Here is a 25868-nt window from a genome sequence, read left to right as displayed (position 1 = left end):
AAAAAATTAAGGCAGATTGCAGTCGTGTACAAGACTGATGACACAATGATGCTGTTTCGGTTTGCTTCAAGTTATCCGTGATTATACTTTGAGACTCATCGTGGCTATCTGTTGTCGGCGGACAAGTGTGACAGATATTATGCCTTTTCTTTCCTGTAAACCAATTTAAAACACTGCTGATTCCTGTGTGGTACGGTGTTTGAGGAAGCGACAAATGAAAGGCGCAGCACGGATGCCTGGATTGGATGCCTGGCAAGGTTAGCTTCATATATGCGCGAATCGCACGGTGAAGTCATCGGTCATGACCGGACATGATGTCATGTGGTGACCTCAGTTCTCGTTATTAGACATGACTGGATGAGACGTCATGATGATGTCACACCCGGTCATGGTGACATTACTGCGAACACATTAAGCTGCGCAGAATAGATGAAACAACCTCCAGCTTAAACAGCATCACTGTTGAAAGTGGTCGTTGTGCAGTCTAGTTGAAGATTTGGGCGGCTGTATGCGAGCAAGGAACTGAGTGCTGTGATTTAACTTCCCAAAATAAATGCCACCGAGTGGTACTTTTTTCTTAATACAGGTCATACATTTACTAGAACCACCTTACTGTATTTTACAGCTGAAAATGCTGCAAAAAGCAAATTTTCTAAACTTGAGAATTTTATTCTGGCATGGCTTATATTCTCTAATCTCCAAAACAATTTTCTTGGGTTCCTTTACTTCTGGAAAACTTGGGATATTGTTGGAACAACTACGATGAGAACAGCAAATTTTACAAATTTGAAATTAAAGTATATGAGAACATGCAAGATGGCGACCATGGCACAAACTTTTTTTTCCGCCTAAAACAAGCTGTGGTAATGTTTGTCGTAGTAACCAAATACAGTCCTTTTCTGAACTGACGGCGGTCGAGCGTAAAAATTGCGTCATATGGGTTGTGTGCAGGCTTCACACAACTCGTACTCTCAGGCAAGTCCAGTAAAAGAATCTGACTGCTGAGCTGCTACCCGGCACAACAGAACCCAGAATGCAACCTAATCCTACGTTAGCCTGAATACTTAATATTTTTGAGACAAAGCATTCATAGAAGGTTAAAAAAACTCGTACATGCAGAATGCGATCAAAAAATCTGGAACAAGTTTCATGACACGCATGCCATTTTTCACAGCATATCACACAACTTGGAAGAAAGTCGACAACTTCACTTTGAAAGCAAATTTTTGTGAAAATGTACAACACCACTGGGAAGGAAAACAATTGAAGCAGTTGAAACAAAAAAATTTGGTAGCATATGTGTCAGTGAACCCTCAGTGTCTATTAAAGAAAGTGAAATCAATGATCTTCGACACTAGTAGAACCTGAATAGCGCTGTGTGATAAGGCTGTCCACAAGTGGCAATAAGCAAAGTTAAAATCAAAACAAAACCAAACTTGACAGAACTTGCACCAATATCACTGCTATGCTAAAATAAAATACACAGACACCATATAACCACTGTTCACAATACAAGTTCTACAAACCTGATGCGAATTTTTATATCATAGCTGTAACGATACTAGCACAGCCTGATGATTACAGTACACCTAAGCAATCACTCTACCTGCCTCTATGCATATATTGTATGCATATAGGCACTATGAACATATTGTACTTGACTACAAAGTTCAGCATGGTAGTTAACAACCATGCACATGAAACAGCTCAGGTATTGAAAAGCCTCTTCCAATCATGTTCAAAACCAATATATTCTGATCAAATCAACATGCAAAATGTAAATCTTTCGTAAAAAATTTCATTTTGCACACAAAGACAAAGGTAGCTTTACTGCACATACTGTAGCACGAGTTGAATGCTCCGGGCAAACTTTCATAGTGCTGCAGGGTTTTTATGTGTTTATTATATGAACGATGCAAAAAAAAAAAAATCGGTGAACTCCATAAAAGGTGCCACATTAGAACAAAAATTAGCAGTGCTATGCCTAGATAATTCCACTGCAAGAATGCATCTGTGCTGACTCATGTTCTATTGCCATAAACAAAGTACAGTATGTGAGGAATACAAGGGATGGAGGTTTGATTCCCAGTGGAGACAGTATTTATTTATTTTATTTACCCCACTAATCACACATGTGCTCTGTGCTGTCGTACAGTACAGCAAGTAACGGCATATGGTACCTGTAGTAAGACATAGTTCATGCTGGTTACATCGGCTGTCATGCAAAGATGTAATCAATGCAATTAACACTTTTTGTAGTGGCTTGAAATTGTTGACGACTGCGACCCCGAGCAGTTCGCACGTGAACACTGGCAACCACTGTGATTTCGTAGTATCGATGACAGTCGCCGCAGATGATGAGGGGAATGTCTGGTGCCCTCACAATGCATCAGCCATCTCGCAGATAAGTGCTGCCATTCAGCGCCACCATTGCAATTCTTGTTTAAATGGCTATGGGTTGTACAAACTGGAAACTCTAGCAGACTAACAATCTTGTGCATTCACAATGCTGTAATAACAACATTGCGTGGGTAGTAATTTAGAAAAAATAAATACATTCACAGTTAAAACTGGTTCACTGGACAATATTTTGTAAGTAATAATTCAACAATACTGCACAAGAATTTTCAAAACTCCTCTGAGCCTCACTAGGGCACCTATGAATGTCGTGCAGCCTTGGTGGATGGAACCGTGACAGATTATTGTAGATGAAAATGTGGCCATTAAATACTGTCCTTTTTAAAATGCGTGATAGAGCGTTACACTGCAGTGCACAGGTGTAGAACATAAAAACATGGCTGCAGCTGCGAGCTATCAGGTGGCTGTCGCACATACTCCATGATAGTAAATCAGGTATAGGTATCTTCCATGGGGCAGGTAGCTAGTAGCAGGCTAGGCAGGCAAACAGGGTTCGTTCATGGCTCTGGTCCACCAACAATGTGACAGTGCTGCAAGTCATCTATACTTGGGCAGATTACCTAACATGCAGACAACTACTGTAAAGTCAAACACAGAACTTACAAAAAAATTAAGTTGATAAATGAAATGTACTGCCTTTGGATCTGAGCAAGAATGAGAATAGAGGCAAGCCATTTGGCAAGCCTGTTCCGATGCATTCCCTAAAGCCACATCTCTATGCTGTTCTGACCAGTTTATTTGTTTTACAAGAATACACTAGGAAAGAACCAAGCGATCCCACATTACATCTACGTTGTGCACTACAGTTATAAAAATAAAAATCATAGCTAACGAGTACGTGACCCCGTTCGGCAATGAAGTACATTTACTTTGCTGTACAGCGTACCACTCTTCTCGGGACTGACGGACAGCGTGTCAGGCCCTTATCATTTGCCAAAAAAAAAGCGAAGCTTAATTTCTAGTAAATCAACATTACACACTATTAAGAAGCGGTCAACACACTTGAAACACAGTTTTATATTCAGCTAGTCTGCAAACTATTACCACAGTCATCATACATAAAAGCAACAACAGGCGCATACATGCAGCATGTGCTGAAAAGGCGCGTCCGATGCAAGTGCAAAACTGACGTTGGCCTCGGTGATCTTACGACTGCTAGGAGAAAGCTACATGCCTCACATTGACACTAAAAATTAATTCAAAGCACTTCTGACACAAATGTAAGCCTTCGATGTCTCTGTAGTCATTATGCCTAAACACTTTCAACGGAGCGCTTTATTTAGTTCTGCGCAGGCAAGCTCAGAATTTCTCTCAGACAACCTCAGACAAGTGCAGCAAGAAAGTAACCTTGCTGCAATGTTCACAGTTAAACGTCCCGAAACAAATCGTTCCCAGCTAATTTCACACAGCGATTCGCGGAAGAATCGCGGTTCTAGCGCAGGCACCGTGCTTACCAACATGGCACTCGAGTACGTTAATGTTCCACAAATCAATATATTAACTCATTTCCTTCCAAAGAGCAATCAGCTGGCTTTCTATTCGACTTACCAAAGTGATGCTCACCGTGCGAAGTGCGTCGCCTGTGCTGTATAAACACAGAACACAGCCATTTTATGGTTCGTTGGCATTAACAACCAATAGATAAAGCGCAACACAGGGTCCGCAAAGCACTGGAAGGAGAATAACTAGAGTCAATAACGCGTCAAACATTTTTTTAAAACGTTTCATGTAACGCGCCGCAACTCAAATAATTTAGCGGAGGGGGCGATGATGATGATAATGGCGCACGCACCATCGTTTTTAAAATTGTTGCAAATGAAGCTATACAGTTTCAGTTAAACAAAGGAGGTGGTGACACATAAACTACAAGTGCGAATTTTAATTATCTAAAGGTTTCCTTTTACTGAATTAATTTTTGTTGGTATTGGACGTTTTCGCCACCTGCAGCGCTGTCACTCAACCGTTGCAACGGCGCGCCATTTGAACCGGCTGGTTGTACGGTGCTCGCACAAGTCTCTGTTGTTCACTCGAGTTCTCTCTTCTCAGTTCAGCTCTCTCTGCAAGCCTCCCAGAGGCTGTATGACTCATTTATCTCGCCACAAGTAACTTTTAAACCACAGTTCAGCAATGCGACACTAGAGCCATTCAATGAAGGACTACACTTATTCCTAGTCTGGCATTTATTTCCTTTGCGCATTTTCACTCTGTCCATTCATAACAAAAACTTGGAAGAAAAATCAAGTGGCTAAGTGGGCTTCCCACAGTGCAGTTACATATCTATAGTTATTTCATAAATTGGCAAAAGAGTTTTGATTCATCATCACTGCCTGCATTAGGTATGCTGAAGGGAATTAATGGTCTGCAATCATCGCTGCTTCATGCGTTAGCTGCAGCCGCCAACCTTGGCTCATTTGCCATTATCTCTTCATCCCAGTGTCTGGCATCCCTTGCTTGTTTCACTCCCTCGAAACCTAATCGATTAGCTGGAAAGCCCTATTTCCTGGATTACATGTCCCACTCTAATGCTTCTTTTCAGTTTTCTGCATCTTCATACTCAAAGATGTGCACCACGTGCTGCAATCTCAACTGCAGGTACTCTACTGTAAGATGCCCAGCACTCTCTGTCATATGGTATGGTGTTGCGGCAGCATAGTAGCACCCACACAAACCATCAGATGAGGACCTGCTTATGCCCTCACCTTTTTGGACAAAGGACACCACCTGCCTAGGGCAAATAGGGCCTGCTCATTTCAAGAATAGCGTATTACTACTTCCTTGTTATGATTACCTTGAAACTGTACTTTAATCCACATCTGTGTTTGTGAAGGTTTTCCAAATTATTTTACTTTCTGTAACCTGCTGCACTGTCCTTTGCTTAGGTATTTTAAACTTATGCTTTAATATCCACTTTTCAGCCTTTCAAATGATCACATGATAGCAAGCTGCCTTTTATTACATTATATATACAGCACCTTCCAAATTTACATTCACCTCTTCTTGCTCTTAGGGAAATTAAAATTGGTTCACAGGAAGGGAAAGGCGCAGTAACTGTCACACTTGCTCTGTGGACACCCGAACCGCGCCGTAAGGGAAGGGAGAAGGTGGGAATGAAAGTGGAAAGAGAGAAAGAGGAGCCGTAGTGGAGGGCTACGGAGTAATTTCGACCACCTGGGGATCTTTAACGTGCGCTGACATGTTTCTCATGGTTCAGATTCAGAGAGACTACCTGGCTTAAAAACATTACTCCCTTCCTATGTTCGAAACCTTCCTACCTATGTGCAGCAGTGACTTTGTGGCTATGCATTCGACTGCTTATCCTAAGGTTTTAAGATTAAATACATGGCTACATTTTGGCAGAGGCAAGATGTAAAGACACCTGTGGGCTATACAATGTCAGTGCATATTAAAAAGGACACCAAGCAGTCAAAATTAATTAGCTCTTTCCCATGCTTGCAGTCTTTCATAGACCACATTAGGTTTTGGCATTCCCTATCCCTGTGTGCCATGTCAATACCTCTACCTGTTGTAAAGTTGCTCTCATCACAAAGGGTTGAAAAATAAACTTTCATCTTGTAGTTTCTTTAGGTCCTTGAGCATGTGCTGTTGTTGAGGCAGTGGGCAATATTTGGCTGGGGCCTTAGACATGCAATAGCCCAAACCAGATTCGAAATCGAGGAAACAGTTTAGCTGAAACAAATGTCGATTTCAGTCTCATCGACATCAACTGCAATGCCCGTTCTCTTTTTCTACAGGAATATAATGTAGACATGATGCAATGCTGTTCTCCCAAATGTTTGCCGATTGTCATGGCTACTACAGTCCAAAGAGCACGACACACAAGGAATGCTCATCGCAATGGAAGCATTTTATTGCAAGCTATGAAGTAAATACATTTGTCGTGAAGAACAAGCAAAAGATTGCAAGAAACCATCAAAAGAAAATTTAAAACCCCATCTAGAAAAGCAAAAACCTAATGCCATGTTTTCATGGAAAGCAGCCATTTTTTAAAAAAGGCTGCTCTTTGAAGCTACTCACAAAATTATTTCAGCATAAATGCTCATTTGCTACAATCCTCTTTTTTTCCAACTAGACACAAAGTCTACAAGACCTTGTGTATAAAATGTCACCAACCAGCACGCAGCTGCCATGCCATCAGCAAAACCATGCGCCCAACTGCTCATTGCACACCGGCCAAAACTCTGCACTGCCTTTGGGCAAGTGTAAAACAGCTGCAAAGCATCTTAAAACCCATCCACCTTTTGTTTCTATTTTAAGGTGCTATTATTTCTCCTGCTTCAATCATTCCTTTCGTTTTCAGGTGCGATTCCATAAACTGAACTTGTTTATGAACCACCCTAGATTCGAAAATGTGTTCAAACCTGCTGTCTATGAGGCAGCGCCTTCAGAATGCGCGATGGCCAAAAATACTTTTGCAGCAGACTCGTTAATAACAGAGCTACAACCATCAAAACCGGTATGTTTCTCTCCTTCCCTTCCATCACCAAAGAGTCTCTCCCTCCTCCCTGGTTGACTAGCCTCCACAAGAGACATATGTTATGTTGAGGCAGAAAAGGAAAGAAAAAAATCCACAAGAGACAATACGCGTAGGGCTGGTACATGTAGGCTCCCTAAATATGCGAAATGTGGAGCGCCATCTCTTAGTGCTTTGAGAAACTATGCCCGCCATGTTGGTTCGGTCAACAAAATGAAAACGCTGCCCTGTGCTCGGTAAAAACAGCTACAAGAACGCATCAAATTCAGTCATTATGGCCCCGACTTTTACAGGCATTCTTTTTTTCCTTGCTGGTTGGTTTGTGGGGTTTAACGTCCAAAAGCGACTTAGGTATGAGAGACGCCATAGTGAAGGGCCCCGATAATTCCGACCACCTGGAGTTCTTTCTTTAAGGTGCACTGACATTGCACAAACACGGGTGCCTTGCTTTTTGCCTTCCATCAAAACGCTACCGCCGCAGCTTTTTTTTTTTTTTCTTGCTTTCTGCTACCCAAGCACCACCAGTGACCTTTGTTTGAAGGTTGAGAAGTGAGCTTTGGCTCATCCAGCTACAATGCCAATAAGGAGGAGGAGGGAGCTCAATGGGTGGCCGAAGCATAGGTGCGGGGCCTTTGGCCTTTCTTAGGAAACCAAGCCTGTGCATGTATGGATGTTCTGTGTTTTCTGTATTCATGGTTATGCATGGTGTACCATGGCTGGATTCGAGTGGCGACGGTGCGCTCTTTACGACCTACGCATGGAGGGTGCTTCCTGTCTGCTACAGCTGCGAAACCGTGGCACTGTGTGGCATTGGCGCGTCTACTCAATGACGCCGTCATTTAGTGTGCAACAAGCTGGAAAAAAAAAAAAAAAAAAAAAAAAAAAAAAAAGCGGAGGCTGGCCAAGCCTGCGGCTGCAAGCCTGCACTTTCACCCGGTTGCGATTCTTGCCAACGAGATGTCATAAACTTGAGCGTTCAGAGCGACCTGCAGTGATTTTTGCCGCTGTACTGAGAGTTATAGATGATAGGTGTGCCGGCTGTGAGCCATCCTTACAGGCTCTGGCTGTGTATCAGCATCTTGCCGAAGAGCCAAAACCAGAGAAAAACTCGCATAAAATATAGCTAAATTATTGGAACAGAGTTCTCCATCACTCGAAAATTGATGAAAGGAAACACCGCAAGTTTTTCAAACTTGCAGGCGTGGGCACGTCGTTCAGAGGAAATAAAGTTAAAATGCGTGGCAGGAAACATACGTATGGGTCCGGACCGAAGGAAATACCAAAAGCACATTGCGGCCGAGAAGCTCAACTATTGTCATGAAGTTAGCTTCGTTACAAACTAGCCGCAGAGTTTAGCAACATAGGTGGCAGGCAAAGACAAGGGTCGGAAGGCTTTCCTACTATCCTTATACGAGGATGGTGATGAATGTCTGCTGTTATTTCGAGGTGATGCTGCGCACGCCTCAGAACAGGAAAAGCAGTTACAGTGAATGCGCTGTTCAAAGTGCACAAAAAGTGCAATAAGAGCAGGTTACCTTTTTTTTTAATTTGCACTAACAACTTAAAACAGGTCAACGACCAGCCTGACTTGCAGACACGTGAAGGCGCCCGAAATTTTGGTACATGTGCAGAAGCAGACAGAAATGTGCCCAAAAGCGAAAAGATGCCGTCACACTGGCATATCATTTGAAATAATGCACGTAGGCAAAACAGGTACTCCTCCATGCTCGGCCACTAATTGTAACAGGCCTGGCACAACAGGCCCGAGAGGCCAAAATTTTCATGTGATAAATTCTGTGCTTCTGTAGCCATGTCAATGCATTTTTGACAGTTCCCCTCATATCATGAAGGAAACAAAGTTACAGCAGGAAGAAAAAAATCAGCTTTTGTGCAGCATAATGGGACTGACCTTACAATAGTATGCTGCTACTTGCCTTACTGCAGACTGATAACCCAAATCACTGTTGTATTCAGATGGTAATTAGCACATGTTGCGCACTGTAAGAAATAAGACAAAGTAAGTATTACTACGATCAAAATATGCTAAATAATACTGTTGCCTGAGCCTACACCGCACCGCTTTTGCGCACACAAAATTGAGACTACATAATTTCTCTAAGTATTTCGCTCACTCCGTAAACTGAACACTTGAACGCTTGAAGGCGCGAACGCAGGTGCGCACCGGGCGCCGCCACAGAAGCGAGTGGCCAGGGTTGGGTAAATCCTGCACTAACTTCACGGGGAAGAGAGCACTGCTTGCCTAGAAGAGCTGCCATTATATCTGCGGCGAACGCGCAGGCTGTATGAAAGTGCGCGCCGCTGCCACTTGAGTCCAGCCGTTGGTGTATGAATAGCACAGTGCACAGAACACACTGAAGTATGCATAGACAAGGGCAAGAAACTAAAAGCCTTCTTTCTTGTGTGAGTGTATGCATGAGTGAAAACGAAATGCAAGACAAAAAAGTGCGTGACATCAGCAGACCAAGTGACACCCCTCGCCCATCAGTCAGAGAGAAACCAATGGATGCAGTATCTGTTGGTACCTCATCGACAAAGTTCAATGGCCAGCGCAAAGGATGAAGAGGTTTGGCTGTCTGAAAAGGACCATGAGAGCTTTGGTTTGCATTTTGTTGCTTTCCAGTGTGTGCATCGCTGCAGTATTTCGCAGAGACCATGTCCAACACCTTATCGGGCTTGGTTAAAATGTCAGCCTGGTCAGTAGCCCTTGAATATGTTAGCTCTCTTAAATGAACAATCTGAAATAAGCAAGGACATAAGTTGTGCTGGCCATATTGTGGACTGCTTTCAAGACAATGTGTGTAATGACAAATACTCTGAGAAGTTGAATAAACCGTTTGGGGTGCCCTGTTTTGTTTTCTAAATATGCATTGCAAGACCATTTAACACAGCTTGGCCACCCAACTTGTGCACACCAGCTAACACAAAGCTTTAGCTGCGCTACACTAATCCCTCTGTCACACAAACACTTCCGATCCTCATTGAACTCAATCTGCATTCAGGCTTTCAAGAAGGATTGAAGCATCCGGTGCTACACGGGCGTTTTCAGTCAGCATTGAGAAATTTCCTACGTGGTCCGTCGTCTGCTGTCAGTCGCAATGAGTCTCAAAAGGAAATTTAAGATTGGGGTAATGATTGCACGATTTCAGTGTGCACAGCAGCATTCCGCTTTTGGCGCCTCAGGTCATCTAACCTATCTTCCCAGCGGTCAAGTGCTACAGTGCAGTTTCTCTTCCGCTCCACAGATTCCACGCTGACGCAGTCGAAGAGAACGCCACCTTAGCTTCCACTGGCAGTAGACTACGGTGTCAATATTATAAAATTAGCCGTTCTATGAATGTTCTATCATGCCTTTTAATACATTTATGTGTTATTATGTGCAGTTCTATTGCATTTATTCGTTTTCAAGTTTTAGAGCTCGTTGATGACGAGGGTGTCAATGACCGCTTTTGAGTGTGCTTGAAATCTCGAGAGCGATTGAGGAAGCAACCTTGAGTCAAGCAGGCTCGAGCTCAACTGCACTTTGACAGTTGCCGTGTGACAACCTCGATCTACAATGAGTTGAATGTAGATCCAGTTCAATGAGGATCGAAACTGTTCGTATGAGAGCAGTTTAACTCGCATCTTGCAGGAACAAGCAATCTATATACACCTTTCCAATAAGTTACTCGGTGCCACCATATTGTTCGCTCCTCCTCTCTGGACTGCTGCAAACCGGCTCTGCTTCCACTGTGCTAGCACCAAATGCACAAAGAAGTCCAGCAGGTAATATGGTGACACCCCGTGACCACTTATTGGAAAGGTGCACACTACTATGACTATGCTACAATATGCTAAGGAAGTGAACACACAAAAAAGCCAGGCAATCATGTTACTCTGGTAACAAATGTTTAATTGTGGCTAGCCTTGCATATAGCAGGCAGTAATGCATGTACCCCTGTCTTCGGACAGGACAGCAGGGTTGTAAGCATCTCCAGCAAACACTGTGCGGATGTTCGTTTTGTTATAAAAATTTAGGAGACACTTGAGATCTGTCTTTAAGAGTATAGCATGGTAGCGTCAACAGCTCCCATCTGCAGCTTCCCTCAAAGATCCTTGATTGCATACATGCACCTTGCTATTTTATAAATGAAGCCTTTAAAAAACTTTGTTGCAACGTACAAAAAAAAAAAAAATGTAGGAAGTGCGTAAGAGCTCTAAGATCGCTAAGGCGAACACAACCCGGCACCAGAATTAGAATATGTGACTAATAGGTACGGTGCAGGGAATGCAGCCTTCTAGTTACACACGTCAAATGACAGATCGAATACCACACGCCCATCCTCCGAGGTCCTGTGTATAAGCGCATAAGTGGCCCGAGTATGCATGGGGTTGCCATTAGCCTCTTTGTCACCTCTCCGCGGCGGTTTGCACAGCCAGGATGCCTCCTTTCCTCCTCTCTGCAACGCGGCAACAGAGCACGCACCTGCCAGAACTCTTCACACGCAAGTTCCAGTATGAAGGACGTTTTTTGATGACAATTTCTGATCACACTTTCTGTACATGACGCACATGAGCCAATTAAAATACAGCTATTTAAATGCCCTCTAAACACGTGAATATAAGCATAATACATAAGATAAATTCTCAGCACTGGGTAAAATATTCACAAAGTATTGCCAAACATGAATATAAAAACAAGAAATTGTAATAAAATCTTGAGGATACACAAAAGGCAGAAAAATGCTCATTTTTTAAACTACAGCTTGAAAATGAAGAAGTCTTTTTTTTTTTTGCCTCAACTCCTTCAGCACCAAGTAATTTGTTTATTAAATAAAATATTTACACAATATTTACACAATTACACAATAATACTAAAATGCAGGTATTTTGATCCTCAATTAAATAAATGCCCATGTTTTTGTTTTGGCTTTATACATAACATAAAAAACTTTTTCTGCGAAAGTTGCAGAAAAAATCCAAAAAGTGAAAGAAAAGAGGGCATGAATATCAAAATAAGACAGCAAGAAAAATAATTCAGAATACTAAAAATATGCTACACTGCCTCTTTTATTACTAGTAAAGATATGGTGCACCTATCGGCAGATTTCTTTTTTTCGTAGTGCTGTTCGGAAGCAGTGGTCATTCTCGATTTCTTGCAGCAGTTGTTGAGAGTCTCATGTACCTATTCTCCAAATCACACTAACAAAATGCAGCGAAGCCCAACTGCCAAAGAAGTAATAATTTACGTTCTGAAGTTCATTTTGAAGGTGTGCTGTTCTCTCAGAAATATAGCTAAGTTGCTGAAAACACCCATTTTTAATCTCGGCCTTCCTCTACTCATTTTACAGTTTATAGCATTGGTATTTCCAAACCTTTCAGGATTTATGACTGGATTATTTGGTGATATGTTTTCCACAAGGTGGGAGAGTTTGCCATCAAATTTGAAAATCTGCAATAGGAGCTCGGTGTTCAAACTCCACTCGATTTGCTTGAAGAAGTTCCACACTTGAAGTTCTGGAGAAGCCATAGCAAGTAGTACCAAGCTTTCATTGCTGCTGAAACCCAGCGAATGGAAACAGAACAGTGGGAACACAAAATGAGCACGTGTAACTGACCAAGAGTGATCAGAGATTGAAACTAAGCTTTTCTTGGCCACTAGCTGAAGTTCGAGGCTGGCATTTGACTGATTCATCATCTGAGCTGAACTGAGAGCTAGTAAAATGGTCTTCAAGAGACTTCGCTACTGCTCTCATAAAAAGAAAACTATAGTAGAAGCAGCAGAATCGTGTGAATGGTGCCAAAGACCTCTTTATTTGGAATAATTTTTTTAATGTCACACTGTGCCAGAAAGAACAAAAAATAAAATAAAAAAATAAACAAGCTGCACACAAACAGAAACTATGGTTGTCACAATAGCCCCACTGCGGTAGTGCAGTGGTTAAGATGCTAGATTACTGTGCCGGAGTACCCATGTCCGAACCCGACCACTGGCGGCTGCTTTCGATGCAAACGAAGTGGCACCCGTGTGCTACGTGATGTCAGCGCGCGTTAAAGATCCCTAGGTGGTCAAAATTACTCCACAGACCGCCACTACAGCACCCATTTCTGTCTTTCCACTTTGACTCCCTCCTCCTTTCCCTTACGACACAGTTCAGGTGCCCACAGAAACAAGTGACAGATTCTGTGCCTTTCCATCCCTGTGAACTAGTTACTATAATTACTTTTGTCATACTATCTGCCTAAATGGGGCTACATGTTCCAAACACGAAAATTTACGTCTGCCAGTGTGTGAGAACCATCATTCATATATGAACCATTGGCTTAAAGCGGTCCTGAAAGGTATAAGCCCTAATCCCTTAATTTGTGTCGGTATTATCTCACACATAATCATCAGCATACAACCATAATCTACCACATTGTGCCTAAGATCACCCAACATGGGTATAAAGCTCTGTTTTAACCAAGCTGTATGAATGTGGAGTAGCACGTCTGATACTGGATCCAAGGGTCTCGGAAGGTTCTATTCCACCTCACCCTCTCACCTCAAAGGAGCTGCCTGAGTTAGCAGCTCCAGATAGCGTCGTCCTCTCTTTTCTCGATCCTTTGTCTCTTTTGCGCTTTTCCACAATATGAGCTCCAGCCAGTTCAACCATATCATGTGGCCTCATGACATCGCAGAACCAGACAACCAATCAGTGCATGGCCATGTCACCTGCCAAAGGCATGGTTGTGATTTTTCTCAAGGGTGACGCCTTTTACGCTACCGCAATAAACCAACCATTCTACAATAAGTCACTTCTTGTGGAGCACTTTTCACTACTGCTGCTGCATTGTATGATATGGGCAGTTCAAATTATGTCCCTTCTGTAAAGAGCAGTTTGTTTGCACAGCCTCCTATCCGATGTGGATGTAGGCTACAATCCAGCACACAACAGCGGCAGGGCAGACACATTAAAAAACATGGCAGCCCTTACGAAAGCCAGCTGCTCTTTCAGCTGATAGAAAGTCCAAGATTTTCCCAATTCTATTATCTTGTAGGCAATGGACAGTAACCCGATCAGTTTAAGTTTGCAAGTGCTTGACAGCCCCTTTCTTATAGATTATGGTACTGTTAGGATCCTTCCAAGATTTTAATACGCTTGAGGTCGTGAGGCACTACACACACAAAGCAAGCAGTTTTTCTAGCACAATCTCCCTACCACTCTTCAAAGATCTGCAGTTTGCTACCCATACCAGCCGATTTCCCCCTTTGCATTGCTTCTAAGGCTTTTTTACTTCCTCCATGACCAGCATGACATACAACCTGCTCACCTTACTGCCCGTCATCCTGACTGCTTCAGGGCAACGTCATCAGCAAATTGCAGATTACTGAGGTATTCTCCATCTACTCTTATCCCTGAAGGCATATCACCTAGCACATAGTACAATAGATGCTGTCAAGAGAGTACAAGAAGTGGCCGATTCCATGCCAAGTTACCTAAGACAATGCCATGTTTTAGACACCATGACACACGGATAACATTTTCTCGGAGAACCACAGCTGTGTTACCTCCACAAGGGATCAAGTTTTCTTCTATATGACAAACTCTCCAATAAATGTCAGGCCTGTTCAGGTATTAATCTGTTACTTTAATTCGCAAGGCTAGAAGCTAGACTGGCAAAAAATTGCAGTCACACATTTGTGCTTCCCACCTCCCCCCATTGCAAATCATGTGTTCCAAACCACCCAGAATGATTTTCAAATAATAGCATATCAGCAAGGGTGACAATATTACACAACAAGATTAAATACATTGCAAGCAAGGTGTTTTAAACTTAACTGGGAGCACGCTCTAAACCTGTGGAAGCAGTGAGAGTATCCATTTGGTCACCCCAGTCGCAGCTCACTGCACTACTGAGGTGGCGGTGTAATCGAACTGGCGGAGGGAACTCGTTCGTCGCCACCAAGAATTCGTTGCCTCTGCAAATGTAAATAAATGAGAGTAATACTGCAATTACATTTAGTTTGCATAAATTCAGCAAACTCACTCACAATAGAATTTGGTTCGAATAAAGCAAGTGAGAGTGCCTGCTGCAGAAGGAAAAAGGTAGCAACGAGACTGGCTGTCAATGCTAGCACAAATACAAATATTTAGCACACTTACAAAGCACTGAAATAGCAAAAAAGAGAATTTAAGTTTGCACTAGCACTTGTCGTTGCATAGTTGCACTAGCTCTTCTTTAAATCAATTCAGTCAATCTCGTGCGTTCTTTAGAGTGGGCGTGGCAGTATTAGTGGTCACCGGAACGGAGGCTTGGACTGTCTCCTTCACGGAATCAACGCGCCATTATCCGCAGCGGACGATCATCCACCCACCCAGCAATAAGTACATCTCCTTCTGGCTACTGGGTTCGTTGAGCGCAGCGTTGCTGCTGCTCATCGTGTTGCTCGGCTGCTGCACGAGGCGCCTTGCAAGGCGGGCGTCCAGGGAGCAGGTGCGTAATCGGCCATATACCATGGCGAGGTGCAGGCCTGCGACTGCCGGGTTTTCTAACACAGCTCTTCGGCCGAATCAGAAAACAATTATGTTTAGTATTTAGCGCTGATGTACCGTGTTTACTATATGGCTTAGAAAAGGCTGCGCAAGGCTGAGACGAAAAGATTTACCATGTATTTCTTTCTCTTCAATCAATTTCTTGTGGTGTCGCTTAACGATCGGAACTAAGTGAATTAATTGAGATGGTTGGGTTTGTACGTTTTAACGTCCCAAAGTGACAGGCTATTAGAGATGCTATGGTGGACGAAGCCGGAAATTTCGACCCATCACTTGTGCAGTAAGTGCCCAATATGCTGCGGCTTGCATGGAACTGCAATGGAGAGTGCTTATAGCAGCAACTGCCAAGCTCTTTGACAGGATTACGAGGTACTCGCAATGGTGCCTCACTCTCCCACAAAACATGCCAGCTGAGATTAATTATTGCTCTCTTTTCAAATAAGCTGTCAATGGCCTTGGCAGCAGCTTGAAGCCAAGCACTGCCAACTATTTATGTTGGAGCAGGCAAAAGATATATATATTAGGGAACTCTGCGGTAGCAACATGCATCCAAAGTGTTAAATCTATATAAACAAGTTCAGTGAGTTCCACCAATGCAGTTATTTCGGCAGTAAAAGGACAGATATTGTCACAGGCATGAACCTATGCTAGCTGAGGAGTAATGAAGTCACCCTTATTGCTGCATACACCGAAATAAGTGTGGGTACTTGACAGTGGAAGGTCTGAGCAAATAAGCACAGGAATTCGGTCATGTATATAACCATACTTTTGTAGCCATTTCATGCTGTGCAGTAGGCTTGTTGCACTTCGAGGCTCAGTCCGCACAGGGCCTACTTACGTTTAAACTATCTCTCAGCTGGCCAGCAACCCCCCTTTTAGCAGTCCGCAGATATTACTCATGTATTGCAGCACTACCACGTATGGTCTGTACAGATGAGTGCCACTTACCTTCCAACAGTTTTCCGAAAGAAGCCCGACATTTTCTATGGGCCGAGCCGCTCCATCGGTTGAAGCTGCGAGGAAGGCAATAAAACCCCGGTTATAAACCAGCGCGTTCACGCTGGCGCACGCAAAAATGCCTTATACTGCCCAAACAAATATAAGCGAACTCAGAAATAGTTTTACGTTATCTTTTAGTCGCCTCATATGTCCCAATACTCCAGTGCATCCGGAAGACAACAGCAACCGGCGACCGATCGGTGCACAGCAGCAGGAATGGAAGTTGTTCCAAGCGCAATGAAACGAGATCGTGGACGCCATTACGCAGTCTCGTCGTCTCCTCACGCCTTCGCCCGGAGACTGTCGCGCGATAGCGCGATTACGCCACGTCAGTAATTGAGGATAACGCATGCTTGCGCTGCCGTGCAAAAACTCGTTAAAGAAGCTGCAAGGAAGGCGATGGCAGAAAGACGACAAATACTTTACTTAGAGATCGCGGGCATGTATGTATGTACGACTCACCGCAGTCAGTAGGACTGCACCGAGGGCTGCGCCCTTGAATTTAAGGCTATAATCCACGAACTGAATCCGCATTTCACCGAGTTTGCATCTACCGGGACGATGGCCCGCAAACTGCAGCAGACCGACGCATGAAAGACAACCTAGGGTGCCTAGGGCTCGCAAAGCGCAAATGCTCGTTGTCTGAAAAGCGCGCCAGCCTTCCTTGTTTGGGACCATTGGCTTGCCATTGGGACATACTTTGGGCGGCTCAGTGAACATCTGGGTTTGAGGCTTACTTCTAGAAAAAAACAAGCACTAAAAGCTATTTGACGTAACATCCGTCCAGAAGAGCAACATATTCTCCTTTCCACTTTGGTCCTGGGCGCGCATGCGCAGTTCACGGAGCCGGCTCTTTGCAAGTTCAGGGGAACTTGCAGAGAGCCGGCTCCGTGAACTGCGCATGCGCGCCCAGGACCAAAGTGGAAAGGAGGATATGTTGCTCTTCTGGACGGATGTGACGTCAAATAGCTTTTAGTGCTTGTTTTTTTCTAGAAGTAAGCCTCAAACCCAGATGTTCACTGAGCCGCCCAAAGTATGGCCCAAAAAAGGAAGGCTGGCGCGCTTTTCAGACAACGAGCATTTGCGCTTTGCGAGCCCTAGGCACCCTAGGTTGTCTTTCATGCGTCGGTCTGCTGCAGTTTGCGGGCCATCATCCCGGTAGATGCAAACTCGGTGAAATGCGGATTCAGTTCGTGGATTATAGCCTTAAATTCAAGGGCGCAGCCCTCGGTTTTACCTCGGTGCAGTCCTACTGACTGCGGTGAGTCGTACATACATGCCCGCGAACTCTAAGTGAAGCATTTGTCGTCTTTCTGCCATCGCCTTCCTTGCAGCTTCTTTAACGAGTTTTTGCACGGCAGCGCAAGCATGCGTTACGTGGCGTAATCGCGCGACAGTCTCCGGGCGAAGGCGTGAGGAGACGACGAGACTGCGTAATGGCGTCCACGATCTCGTTTCATTGCGCTTGGAACAACTTCCATTCCTGCTGCTGTGCACCGATCGGTCGCCGGTTGCTGTTGTCTTCCGGATGCACTGGAGTATTGGGACATATGAGGCGACTGAAAGATAACGTGAAACTATTTCTGAGTTCGCTTATATTTTTTTCGGCAGTATAAGGCATTTTTGCGTGCGCCAGCGTGAACGCGCTGGTTTATAATCGGGGTTTTATTGCCTTCCTCGCAGCTTCAACCGATGGAGCGACTCGGCCCATAGAAAATGTCGGGCTTCTTTCGGAAAACTGTTGGAAGGTAAGTGGCACTCAACTGTACAGACCATACGTGGTAGTGCTGCAATACATGAGTAATATCTGCGGACTGCTAAAAGGGGGTTTGCTGGCCAGCTGAGAGATAGTTTAAACGTAAGTAGGCCCTGTGCGGACTGAGCCTCGAAGTGCAACAAGCCTACTGCACAGCATGAAATGGCTACAAAAGTATGGTTATATACATGACCGAATTCATGTGCGTATTTGCTCAGACCTTCCACTGTCAAGTACACTTATTTCGGTGTATGCAGCAATGAGGGTGACTTCATTACTCCTCAGCTAGCATAGGTTCATGCCTGTGACAATATCTGTCCTTTTACTGCCGAAATAACTGCATTGGTGGAACTCGCCGAGCTTTTTTATTAGATTTAACACTTTGGATGTATGTTGCTACCGCAGAGTTCCCTAATATATATATCTTTTGCCTGCTCCAACATAAATAGTTGGCAGTGCTTGGCTTCAAGCTGCTGCCAAGGCCATTGACAGCTTATTTGAAAAGAGAGCAATAATTAATCTGAGCTGGCATGTTTTGCGGGAGAGTGAGGCACCATTGAGAGTACCTCATAATCCTGTCAAAGAGCTTGGCAGTTGCTGCTATAAGCACTCTCCATTGCAGTTCCATGCAAGTCGCAGCATATTGGGCACTTACTGCACAAGTGATTTAACTTAGATTCTCTTTGTTGCTATTTCAGTGTTTTGTAAGTGTGCTAAATATTTGTATTTGTGCTAGCATTGACAGCCAGTCTCGTTGCTACCTTTTTCCTTCTGCAGCAGGCACTCTCACTTGCTTTACTCGAACCAAATTCTATTGTGAGTGAGTTTGCTGAATTTATGCAAACTAAATGTAATTCCAGTATTACTCTCATTTATTTACATCTGCAGAGGCAACGAATTCTTGGTGGTGACGAACAAGTTCCCTCTGCCTGTTCGATTACACCGCCACCTCGGTAGTGCAGTGAGCTGCGACTGGTGTGACCAAATGGATACTCTCACTGCTTCCACAGGTTTAGAGCGTGCTCCCAGTTAAGTTTAAAACACCTTGCTTGCAATGTATTTAATCTTGTTGTGTAATATTGTCACCCTTGCCGGTATGCTATTATTTGAAAATCATTCTGGGTGGTTTGGAACACATGATTTGCAGTGGGGGGAGGTGGGAAGCACAAATGTGTGACTGCAATTTTTTGCCAGTCTAGCTTCTAGTCTTGCGAATTAAAGTAACAGATTAATACCTGAATAGGCCTGACATTTATTGGAGAGTTTGTCATATAAAAGAAAACTTGATCCCTTGTGGAGGTAACACAGCTGTGGTTCTCCGAGAAAATGTTATCCGTGTGTGATGGTGTCTAAAACATGGCATTGTCTTAGGTAACATGGCATGGAATCGGCCACTTCTTGTACTCTCTTGACAGCATCTATTGTACTATGTGCTAGGTGATATGCCTTCAGGGATAAGAGTAGATGGAGAATACCTCAGTAATCTGCAATTTGCTGATGACATTGCCCTGAAGCAGTCAGGATGACGGGCAGTAATGTGAGCAGTTTGTACGTCATGCTGGTCATGGAGGAAGTAAAAAGCCTTAGAAGCAATGTAAAGGGTTCCGGAAATCGGCTGGTATGGATAGGCAACTGCAGATCTTTGAAGAGTGGTAGGGAGATTGTGCTAGAAAAACTGCTTGCTTTGTGTGTGTAGTGCCTCACGACCTCAAGCGTATTAAAATCTTGGAAGGATCCTAACAGTACCATAATCTATAAAAAAGGGGCTGTCAAGCACTTGCAAACTTAAACTGATCGGGTTACTGTCCATTGCCTACAAGATAATAGAATTGGGAAAATCTTGGACTTTCTATCAGCTGAAAAAGCAGCTGGCTTTCGTAAGGGCTGCCATGTTTTTTAATGTGTCTGCCCTGCCGCTGTTGCGTGCTGGATTGTAGCCTACATCCACATCGGATAGGAGGCTGTGCAAACAAACTGCTCTTTACAGAAGGGACATAATTTGAACTGCCCATATCATACAATGCAGCAGCAGTAGTGAAAAGTGCTCCACAAGAAGTGACTTATTGTAGAATGGTTGCTTTATTGCGGTAGCGTAAAAGGCGTCACCCTTGAGAAAAATCACAACCATGCCTTTGGCAGGTGACATGGCCATGCACTGATTGGTTGTCTGGTTCTGCGATGTCATGAGCCCACATGATATGGCCGAACTGGCTGGAGCTCATATTGTGGAAAAGCGCAAAAGAGACAAAGAATCGAGAAAAGAGAGGACGACGCTATCTGGAGCTGCTAACTCAGGCAGCTCCTTTGAGGTGAGAGGGTGAGGTGGAATAGAACCCTCCGAGACCCTTGAATCTAGTATCAGACATGCTACTCCACATTCATACAGCTTGGTTAAAACAGAGCTTTATACCCATGTTGGGTGGTCTTGGGCACAATGTGGTAGATTATGGTTGCATGCTGATGATTATGTGTGACATAATACCGACACAAATTAAGGGATTAGGGCTTATACCTTTCAGGACCGCTTTAAGCCAATCGTTCATATATGAATGATGGTTCTCACACACTGGCAGATGTAAATTTTCGTGTTTGGAACATGTAGCCCCATTTAGGCAGATAGTATGACAAAAGTAGTTATAGTAACTAGTTCACAGGGATGGAAAGGCACAGAATCTGTCACTTGTTTCTGTGTCGTAAGGGAAGGGAGGAGGGAGTCAAAGTGGAAAGACAGAAATGGGTGCCGTAGTGGAGGTCTATGGAGTAATTTTGACCACCTAGGGGTCTTTAACGCACGCTGACATCACATAGCACACGGGTGCCACTTCGTTTGCATCGAAAGCAGCCGCCAGCGATCGGGTTCGGACATGGGTACTCCGGCACAGTAATCTAGCATCTTAACCACTGCACTACCGCAGTGGGGCTATTGTGACAACCATAGTTTCTGTTTGTGTGCAGCTTGTTTATTTTTTTTTATTTTATTTTTTGTTCTTTCTGGCACAGTGTGACATTAAAAAAAATATTCGAAATAAAGAGGTCTTTGGCGCCATTCACACGATTCTGCTGCTTCTACTATAGCTTTCTTTTTATGAGAGCAGTAGGGAAGTCTCTTGAAGACAATTTTACTAGCTCTCAGTTCAGCTCAGATGATGAATCAGTCAAATGCCATCCTCGAACTTCAGCTAGTGGCCAAGAAAAGCTTAGTTTCAATCTCTGATCACTCTTGGTTAGTTACACGTGCTCATTTTGTGTTCCCACTGTCCTGTTTCCATTCGCTGGGTTTCAGCAGCAATGAAAGCTTGGTACTACTTGATATGGCTTCTCCAGAACTTCAAGTGTGGAACTTCTACAAGCAAATCGAGTGAAGTTTGAACGCCGAGCTCCTATTGCAGATTTTCAAATTTGATGGCAAACTCTCCCACCTTCTGGAAAACGTCACCAAATAATCCAGTCATAAATCCTGAAAGGTTTGGAAATGCCACTGCTATAAACTGTAAAATGAGTAGAGGAAGGCCGAGCTTAAAAATGGGTGTTTTCAGCAACTTAGCTATATTTCTGAGAGAACAGCACACCTTCAAAATGAACTTCAGAACGTAAATTATTACTTCTTTGGCAGTTGGGCTTCGCTGCATTTTGTTAGTGTGATTTGGAGAATAGGTACATGAGACTCAACAACTGCTTCAGGAAGTCAAGAATGACCACTGCTTCCGAACAGCCCTACGAAAAAAAGAAATCTGTCGATAGGTGCACCATATCTTTACTAGTAATAAAAGAGGCAGTGTAGCATATTTTTAGTATTCTGAATTATTTTTTTTGCTGTCTTATTTTGATATTCATGCCCCCTTTTCTTTCACTTTTTGGATGTTTTCTGCAAATTGCGGAGAAAAAGGTTTTTATGTTATGTATAAAGCCAAACACATAACATAAAACTTAGGACATAACTTAGGACAGGTAGTAACCGCAGATCCGGACCATGAAAAGGAAATAACAAGAAGAATAAGATTGCGATGGAGCGCATTTGGCAAGCACTCGCAGATTATGACTAGCAGCTTACCAGTATCGCTCAAGAGGAAAGTATACAACAGTTGCATTTTGCCTGTACTCACCTATGGGGCTGAAACGTGGAGGCTAACCAAGAGAGTTCTACTTAAGTTGAGGACAACCCAGAGGGCTATGGAACGAAAAATGGTAGGGGTAACATTAAGAGATAGAAAGCGTGCAGAGTGGGTCAGAGAAATAACTCAAGTTACCGACATTCTAGTGGAAATTAAGAAGAAGAAATGGACATGGGCAGGACATGTAGTGCGAAGAGAGGATAACCGATGGTCGCTGAGGGTAACAAACTGGATTCCAAGGGAAGGAAAGCGTAGCAGGGGGCGGCAGAAAGTTAGGTGGGCGGATGAGATTAAGAAGTTCGCAGGGGTCAAGTGGATGCAGCTAGCACAGAACCGGGTTAAGTGGAGAAATATGGGAGAGGCCTTCGCCCTGCAGTGGGTATAATCAGGCTGATGATGATGATGATAAAGCCAAAACAAAAACATGGGCATTTATTTAATTGAGGATCTAAATACCTGCATTTTAGTATTATCTAATAGCAAGATTGTGTAAATATTTTATTTAATAAACAAATTACATGGTGCTGAAGGAGTTGAGGCAACAAAAAAATCTTCATTTTCAAGCTGTAGTTTAAGAAATGAGCATTTTTCTGCCTTTTGTATATCCTCAAGATTTTATTACAATTTCTTGTTTTTATATTCATGTTTGACAATACTTTGTGAATATTTTACCCATTTTAATTGGCTCATGTGCGTCATGTACAGAAAGTGTGATCAGAAATTGTCATCAAAAAACGTCCTTCATACTGGAACTTGCGTGTAAAGAGCTCTGGCAGGTGCGTGCTCTGTTGCCGCGTTGCAGAGAGGAGGAAAGGAGGCATCCTGGCTGTGCAAACCGCCGCAGAGAGGTGACAAAGAGGCTAATGGCAACCCCATGCATACTCGGGCCACTTATGCGCTTATACACAGGACCTCGGAGGATGGGCGTGTGGTATTCGATCTGTCATTTGACGTGTGTAGCTAGAAGGCTGCATTCCCTGCACCGTACCTATTAGTCACATATTCTAATTCTGGTGCCGGGTTGTGTTCGCCTTAGCGATCTTAGAGCTCTTACGCACTTCCTACATTTTTTTTTCTTTGTAGGTTGCAGCAAAGTTCTTTAAAGACTTCATTCATAAAATAGCAAGGTGCATGTATGCGATCAAGGATCTTTGAGGGAAGCTGCAGACGGGAGCTGTTGACGCTACCATGCTATACTCTTAAAGACAGATCTCAAGTGTCTCCTAAATTTTTATAACAAAACGAACATCCGCACAGTGTTTGCTGGAGATGCTTACAACCCTGCTGTCCTGTCCGAAGACAGGGGTGCATGCATTACTGCCTGCCATATGCAAGGCCAGCCACAATTAAACATTCGTTACCAGAGTAACATGATTGCCTGGCTTTTTTGTGTGTTCACTTCCTTAGCATACTGTAGCATAGTCATAGTAGTGTGCACCTTTCCAATAAGTGGTCACGGGGTGTCACCATATTACCTGCTGGACTGCTTTGTGCATTTGGTGTTAGCACAGTGGAAGCAGAGCCGGTTTGCAGCAGTCCAGAGAGGAGGAGCGAACAATATGGTGGCATCGAGTAACTTATTGGAAAGGTGTATATAGATTGCTTGTTCCTGCAAGATGCGAGTTAAACTGCTCTCATACAAACAGTTTCGATCCTCATTGAACTGGATCTACATTCAACTCATTGTAGATTGAGGTTGTCACACGGCAACTGTCAAGTTCAGTTGAGCTCGAGCCTGCTTGGCTCAAGGTTGCTTCCTCAATCGCTCTCGAGATTTCAAGCACACTCAAAAGCGGTCATTGACACCCTTGTCATCAACGAGCTCTAAAACTTGAAAACGAATAAATGCAATAGAACTGCACATAATAACACATAAATGTATTAAAAGGCATGATAGAACATTCGTAGAACGGCTAATTTTATAATATTGACACCGTAGTCTACTGCCAGTGGAAGCTAAGGTGGCGTTCTCTTCGACTGCGTCAGTGTGGAAACTGTGGAGTGGAAGAGAAACTGCACTGTAGCACTTGACCGCTGGGAAGATAGGTTAGATGACCTGAGGCGCCAAAAGCGGAATGCTGCTGTGTACACTGAAATCGTGCAATCATTACCCCAATCTTAAATTTCCTTTTGAGACTCATTGCGACTGACAGCAGACGACGAACCACGTAGGAAATTTCTCAATGCTCACTGAAAACGCCCGTGTAGCACCGGATGCTTCAATCCTTCTTGAAAGCCTGAATGCAGATTGAGTTCAATGAGGATCGGAAGTGTTTGTGTGACAGAGGGATTAGTGTAGTGCAGCTAAAGCTTTGTGTTAGCTGGTGTGCACAAGTTGGGTGGCCAAGCTGTGTTAAATGGTATTACAATGCATATTTAGAAAACAAAACAGGGCACCCCAAACGGTTTATTCAACTTCTCAGATTATTTGGCATTACACACATTGTCTTGAAAGCAGTCCACAATATGGCCAGCACAACTTATGTCCTTGCTTATTTCAGATTGTTCATTTAAGAGAGCTAACATATTCAAGGGCTACTGACCAGGCTGACATTTTAACCAAGCCCGATAAGGCGTTGGACATGGTCTCTGCGAAATACTGCAGCGACGCACACACTGGAAAGCAACAAAATGCAAACCAAAGCTCTCATGGTCCTTTTCAGACAGCCAAACCTCCTCATCCTTTGCGCTGGCCATCGAACTTTGTCGATGAGGTACCAACAGATACTGCATCCATTGGTTTCTCTCTGACTGATGGGCGAGGGGTGTCACTTGGTCTGCTGATGTCACGCACTTTTTTGTCTTGCATTTCGTTTTCACTCATGCATACTCTCACACAAGAAAGAAGGCTTTTAGTTTCTTGCCCTTGTCTATGCATGCTTCAGAGTGTTCTGTGCACTGTGCTATTCATACACCAACGGCTGGACTCAAGTGGCAGCGGCGCACACTTTCATACAGCCTGCGCATTCGCCGCAGATATAATGGCAGCTCTTCTAGGCAAGCAGTGCTCTCTTCCCCGTGAAGTGTGTGCAGGATTTACCCAACCCTGGTCACTCGCTTCTGTGGCGGCGCCCGGTGTGCACCTGCGTTCGCGCCTTCAAGCGTTCAAGTGTTCAGTTTACGGAGTGAGCGAAATACTTAGAGAAATTATGTAGTCTCAATTTTGTGTGCGCAAAATAGGTGCAGTGTAGGCTCAGGCAACAGTATTATTTAGCACATTTTGATCGTAGTAATACTTACTTTGTCTTATTTCTTACAGTGCGCAACATGTGCTAATTACCATCTGAATACAACAGTGATTTGGGTTATCAGTCTGCAGTAAGGCAAGTAGCAGCATACTCTTGTAAGGTCAGTCCCATTATGCTGCACAAAAGCTGATTTTTTTCTTCCTGCTGTAACTTTGTTTCCTTCATGATATGAGGGGAACTGTCAAAAATGCATTGACATGGCTACAGAAGCACGGAATTTATCACATGAACATTTTTGGCCTCTCGGGCCTGTTCTGCCAGGCCTGTTAAAATTAGTGGCCGAGCAAGGAGGAGTACCTGTTTTGCCTA

The 25868-nt window shown here is 43.7% G+C and overlaps 2 long non-coding RNA genes across 6 annotated transcripts; one reads left to right on the top strand and one right to left on the bottom strand.

Annotated features, from left to right (window-relative positions):
* Positions 1-5918: 5918 nt before the first annotated feature.
* LOC146194176 (uncharacterized) lies at positions 5919-17155 on the bottom strand. 5 transcript variants are annotated; one of them, XR_014705770.1, is made up of 3 exons: positions 16906-17155; positions 16393-16743; positions 5919-14870 (listed from the first exon to the last, which is right to left on the bottom strand). It is a non-coding gene; the product is annotated as an uncharacterized LOC146194176 (long non-coding RNA). The 5 variants fall into 5 exon arrangements; XR_014705769.1 differs by having other exon boundaries at positions 16393-16457; XR_014705771.1 differs by lacking the exon at positions 16906-17155 and having other exon boundaries at positions 5919-12462; positions 13453-14870; positions 16393-16881.
* A 175-nt stretch (positions 17156-17330) lies between these two features.
* Positions 17331-21971, top strand: LOC146194175 (uncharacterized). Its single transcript, XR_014705767.1, has 2 exons — positions 17331-18191; positions 19088-21971. It is a non-coding gene; the product is annotated as an uncharacterized LOC146194175 (long non-coding RNA).
* Positions 21972-25868: the final 3897 nt, after the last annotated feature.

This window comes from Amblyomma maculatum, chromosome 3 (assembly GCF_055883805.1).
Source record: "Amblyomma maculatum isolate TAMU_Amacu chromosome 3, ASM5588380v1, whole genome shotgun sequence".
Classification (NCBI taxonomy): Eukaryota; Metazoa; Arthropoda; class Arachnida; order Ixodida; family Ixodidae; genus Amblyomma; species Amblyomma maculatum.
This window is presented reverse-complemented; position numbering and strand designations above follow the sequence as displayed.